Source organism: Protobothrops mucrosquamatus, unplaced genomic scaffold (genome assembly GCF_001527695.2).
Source record: "Protobothrops mucrosquamatus isolate PMUCROS unplaced genomic scaffold, P.Mucros_1.0 scaffold_76, whole genome shotgun sequence".
Classification (NCBI taxonomy): domain Eukaryota; kingdom Metazoa; phylum Chordata; class Lepidosauria; order Squamata; family Viperidae; genus Protobothrops; species Protobothrops mucrosquamatus.
The window spans coordinates 157,914-163,876 of NW_015386152.1; positions in this window are offsets into that span (position 1 = coordinate 157,914).

Consider the following 5,963-nt stretch of genomic DNA (forward strand, 5'->3'; position numbering starts at 1 on the left):
AACTTCATGGGGAATGGCAGAGGAAAGATATGGCTTCAGCATGGTTGTGCCATAATTATGTGTAAGGGGGAAAGGCGTAAAGGTTGATGTTGGAGGATGGAATTCAGTGAGTCTAAATAGGAATCTACTGGCCAATCTCTGCTTTAAAAATATAGGGGTAATCCTCGACTTACAACCACAATTGAACCCAAAATTTGTTTTGGGTTCAGTTTTGTTATTTGTTGTTTCAAATTTGTTGTTAAGTGAGATATTTGTTAAGTGAGTTTTGCCTCATTTTACGACCTTTCTTGTTCAGTGAATCACTGCAGTTATTAAGTTAGTAACACGGTTGTTAAGTGAATTTGGCTTCCCCGTTGACTTTGCTTGTCAGAAGGTCTCAAAAGGAGGTCACAGCATCCCGGGATGCTGTGACCGTCATAAATGTGACTCAGTTGTTAAGTGTCTGAATTTTGATCATGTGACCATGGTCTACAATGGTCCTAAGTGTGCAAACGGCCATAAGTCACTTTTTTCACTGCCGTTGTACTGAACTGTACTCAACGGTCACTAAAAGAGCTGCTGTAAGTCGAGGACTACCTGTACAAAAGAAATAAGGCAAAGAGGAATAATTGTAATGGTTACTAAGCCCTGGCTGCCAGTTCCTTAACATTAGTTTTGATTTAAAATTATAGCTTGCTTTTTCTGTTCTCCAAGCAGACACAGTTAGACATGAATAAAATATAGCAGGATGGGAGTTTTAAAATAAAATCAGGAAGTGTTTCAAGTCTTCATTCAAACATGACCCAGCCACCAAAGTTTGGAGGAAACCTCTAATGGAATATAACAAGATGGATTTGGGAGGGGCAGAATACAGTGGAAGGACACACCATTGCCCTCTTTCCAGCTAACAGCGAGGCAGATCCTGGCAGCCTCTTTTTCTCTCTCTGCCATTTCTTCATCTCATCCTCAACCCATATCTGAGGCAACTTTTTAATTCTTCTAGTGTTAAAGCTGTCTTTTCTTCCTTAAGAAGGCGACAACCCATCTAGTTTTAACAAGAGTGTGTTCCAATGTTTCACTGACCATTCTTGTCAATGCAAAGACGAATGATGTTTGGGGGAGGGAGATCAACCTAGCATGTACTGTATTGGCACATTAGGGTGATGCTTGTATATCTCCCCATGTCTGATAAATGTTCTTAAGGGCCAGGGCCAGCCTCTCACTTTTGCATGGGGGGAGTAGTTGAGACCAGTATATTTTCATGTTATTAGTTGCTGGCCTTGCTGGATCTATCCCCTAAACCAGGGCAGGATAGGAATTGGCACTGGGGCAATAATTTTATGATGATATAGTTTTCTGTCAGGGCTAAGAAAGATTGGGACCACATTAACTTGGCAGGGGTAAAGGCTCTCGCTGTAGAGTTCAAGGGCAACAGGATTAACTCCAGTCAACAAGCATGACAGGAAATTCCCTGTAGTTCTTCTGAAATGATTTGGGAAGTTCCCAAAATACGATAGCTTATAATGGAAAGTAACGTGGAATTAACAGACTTGTTTTTGCATGCATGCCTAGATCAAGGAAGTGTGAAATCTTCTGCTTTCTATTTTAAGGGTTGATTCACAGCCTGCCCGTAATTAGCCATTTTAGACAATTCACATCAGTTTGTAGACTTGCTGCAAATACGGTATGTCCGAGAATTGTGAGATGGGAATTAAACAGTCTTATCCTAAAGTGTGCATAGACAGTGTAGCTTGTCAAAAACTTTTATTTTGTGGCACAAGGAAGAAAATGAGGCACTGAACTATGAAGGTACCTTTTTAAATGCCATAAATCAGGGGTGTCAAACTTGCAACGTCATGTGACGTGTCGTGACGTATCGCGACTTTTTTCCCATTGCCGGCAATGGGGTGGGCGCGGTTTTGCTATGATGCATCCGGCCTGCGGGCCGGCAGTTTGATACCCCTGCCATAGATTATTATAAATTACACTTCCTGTTTTATAACATATTGGCTCCATTTTGAAAGCCAAGACTTGAAACTTGGAATCCTAGTAGTCTTGTTTTTGTAAATGGGACCAGCCCTTCTCCAGGTTGAACACATCCACAGTGACAGTCACTGGCTTCAGAACGGGGGCAGTCACTAGCGGCTTTTGGACTTGATTGTTTCCTCACGTATATCTAGCGTAGTCATGAATAGGCTTTTTATTCTTATTGAACACCTGTGTATACTTTTTAACTTCTCCATCTTTAGTCTATGTCAGGGGTAGGGAACCTTGGCTCTTTTATGACTTGTGGACTTCAACTCCCAGAATTCCTGAGTCAGCATGGCTGGTTCAGGAATTCTGGGTATTGAAGTCCACAAGTCATAAAAGAGCCAAGGTTCCCTACCCCTGGTCTATGTATATTTTAATAAACTAAGGGTGCAGCTGGGTGATTACAGGTAGTCCTCAACTTATGACCACAACCGAACCCAAAATTTCTGTTGCTAAGCGAGACATTAGTTAAGTGTGTTTTACCCCATTTTCTTGCCACAGTTGTTAAATGAACCATTGCTTCTCCATTGACTTTGCTTGTCAGAAGGCTGAAAAGGTGATCACATGACCCCAGAACACTGCAACCATCATAAATAGAGTCAGTTGCTAAGCATCTGAAGTTTGATCATGTAACCGTGGGGACACTGCAACTGTCATAAGTGTAAAAAACAGTCATGTCACTTTTTCAGTGCTGTTGTAACTTTGAAAGGTCACTAAATAAACTGTTGTAAATCGAGGACTACCTGTAATGCCCTGCCCTCTACTTGGATGCATGCAATTCTTGCAATATACTTTAAAAGGGGATAGGGGTTTGATTACCTGTGGACACCCCTGCCATTTTGTCATTTCAGATGCCCCTGCTTTGGGCCTCCCTCAGTTGGTTCAATATATCTGTATTTTTGTTTAGAATGCTGATTTTGGGGGAGCAGGAATATACACTTTAAGCAATGGTGGGATTACAATATGTGAACAACTGGTTCTCTGTGTAGATGCTGCTTCGGGAAGTCCATTCTGGGCCTGGGCAACAAAAAATTAGCTACAGGTTCTGCTGAAGTGGTGCAAACTGGCTGAATTCCACCACTGACTTTAAGTGCACATTTCCTTTGATGTTTGAACTCCTCCTTAAAGTTATTTGCATAAATAACAAATAAAATATTTGCATACATAACAAATTGAGAACTTCAACACAACATTTTTTTCAGCCATTTTATCATTTTGATGCCTAAGTTGCAGGCATGAGTTTTTGCTATATACGTTGGATTTATGCTGGAAATGAACAGAGTAGATTGCTCTTCTGGGGTCCATCCAGCTAGCCCAGCTATGGTCCTTTTCAAGAAATTCCATTTCTCTTACCCTATTGTTCATTTTATCAACAGTCAGGTGATGTTCAGCTACCAATGACTTGTTTATTAATAGTGTCCATAGGCTTCTCCAATCTGTATGGATGTTAGGTAAGTAACAGTTCCAATACACAATACATTAAAAACCATAAAAATGAATTAAATATGATGGTTGCCCAAATATAACTAGGGGCTGAAAGCACACTGAAATAATATTCATTTATTTACTTTCAAAGAGTTTGGGACATTCATACATAATTCAAGAGAAATAATGTTTGGTAAAGCACAGGCTACCCCTGAAAAGGCTTATCACCTGCTCCACCACCCATGTGGCTCAATAATAACTGTTTTTTTAAATGTCTCTCCCTCCCTCCCTCCCTCCCTCCCTCTCTCTCCCTCTGTGTGTGTTTGTATCTGCACTTCTGCAAATCCTTTTCAGAAGTATCTTGCTTCCTTGCTGTTAGATCTAATCCTGAGTGTAGGTTTTTCAAATTCATCTATTATTCAGTGACAAAAAAAGAATTCAGTATTTTTGGAAATCCTATCAGTGGTTACTCCCATTCTAGAAAAAAAATAATCTTGAAATCCATTACATTTAGTAATTCTTATCCACCCTCTCTTCTTTCCTTCCTTCCTCTTTATCTTACTGGCCCAAATTCAAATTCTTCCCAAGACTTAAGATAAGAACATCATTGCTTCCAGTAATATTATTGTAGCCACTTTTTTTTTGAAAGTATTTTTTTGAAAATATGGCTCTTAGATGTGCTTTTCAATATAGGATTCCCTGTCAGTGTCTTGCCAAAAATGATCATTGCAACTTCCATTGGACTCCTACGTTTCAATAGCAGGGTCAACAGTGGACTTCTCTCAACCCTCTAACTTTGGCCCAAACATGTCCCACTATTTATTTTTAAATGCAATATTTTTATAATGTTGCTTCTTCTTCATTCACAGCCCACAAGGGAGGCATCTTATAGTCTTTTGCTTGTTCCATGCTTAATGTAGTGCTTTATCTTTCCTGCCTAGACAGATTTTGTTGTAGACCCAATCAAGTACACTTCATTGACAATGTAATTGCTGAACAGATCCCTATTGGGATCTGCTTGGCATCGATTGGACACCTCCTCCCTTCCAGTTGATGGATCTTGCCCTCCATTCTCATTTTGGCTTTGGCTGCAAGACAGACCAGACCCCTGTCCTCTGCAAAAGCATTTGCCCATGTAAAGTCTGATACTTTCTGAAGCCCTCAGCAGCTAATAATTCAGGTTCCTTATATATGTGGGCTTGGTGTTCTTTTGAAAGAATACCGGGACTGTTTTTTAAAATGTTTTCTTGAGAGTGCTAATTTAATGTTGCTAAGAAGGGAGATTTAAAGTGGAAGTCAAATTCGGCCAGCTGTGGGTTGCTGGTTTTGGTCACCAACGAGAGCATTACAGGCTCCTTACTGCCTCTGTTTTGTGTGGCCATACTTTTTAGGGTCAACATTTTTTTATAATTCTTATTATTTTGCTTATTCCACAGGGTATTTCTAGGTGCTAGTGGTCATGGCCACTCCCTGCCAGCTCTGATAATTCTTGGCAGGCATGGTAGAGGATGGAAGTGGCTTGTTATCAAACAGCTGCTCCCTCTTCATCCTGTACCACTCTTCCGTGTCTCTTGACCTGCCTAATGGGTCAGAGGTACAACGGAAGGGTAAGGAATGAAACAAGGAGAGCTCTCCATGAAAGTCATCGTGACTACAACACTTTCATAAGAGGTTGGAAAGGAAAAGTGTGGCAGCTGAATTTGAATTGAGTCATGCAGTGCAATACAAGTTACTAGAGGGAAGGCTAACCGGTTGGAAAAGAAAGGAGTTAGCAATCTATGGCAAAACATACTCCTGGATGCACTTGTCCTCCACATAGGGAAAAAGAATGAAAACCAGTGAACTGAAAGAAGTTGGGTTTTGATTGCTTAAATTACAAGCAGTCCTTGACTTACGACCACAACTGAGCCCAAAATGTTTGTTGCTAAATGAAATGTTTGTTAAGTGAATTTTGCTCCATTTTATGACCTTTCTTGCCACGGTTGTTAAGTAAATTGCTGCAGCTGTTAAATTAGTGGCATGGTTGATAATAATAATAATAATAATAATAATAATAATAATAATAATAATAATAATAATAATAATAATAATAATGATAAAGTTGGAAGGGACCTTGGAGGTCATCTAGTCCAACCCCCTGCTCAGGCAGGAAACCCTACACCATTTCAGACAAATGGCTGTCCAGTTTCTTCTTAAATATTTCCAGTGTTGGCGCATTCACCGCTTCTGGAGGCAGGTTGTTCCACTGGTTAATTGTTCTAACTGTCAGGAAGTTTCTCCTTAGTTCTAGGTTGCTTCTCTCTTTGGTTAGTTTCCATCCATTGCTTCTTGCCTTCAGGTGCTTTGGAGAATAGCTTGACTCCCTCTTCTTTGTGGCAGCCCCTGAGATATTGGAACACTGCTATCATGTCCCCCCTCGTCCTTCTCTTCGTTAAACTAGACATACCCAATTCCAGCAACCGTTCCTTATATGTTTTAGCCTCCAGTCCCCTAATCATCTTTGTTGCTCTTCTCTGTACTCTTTCTAG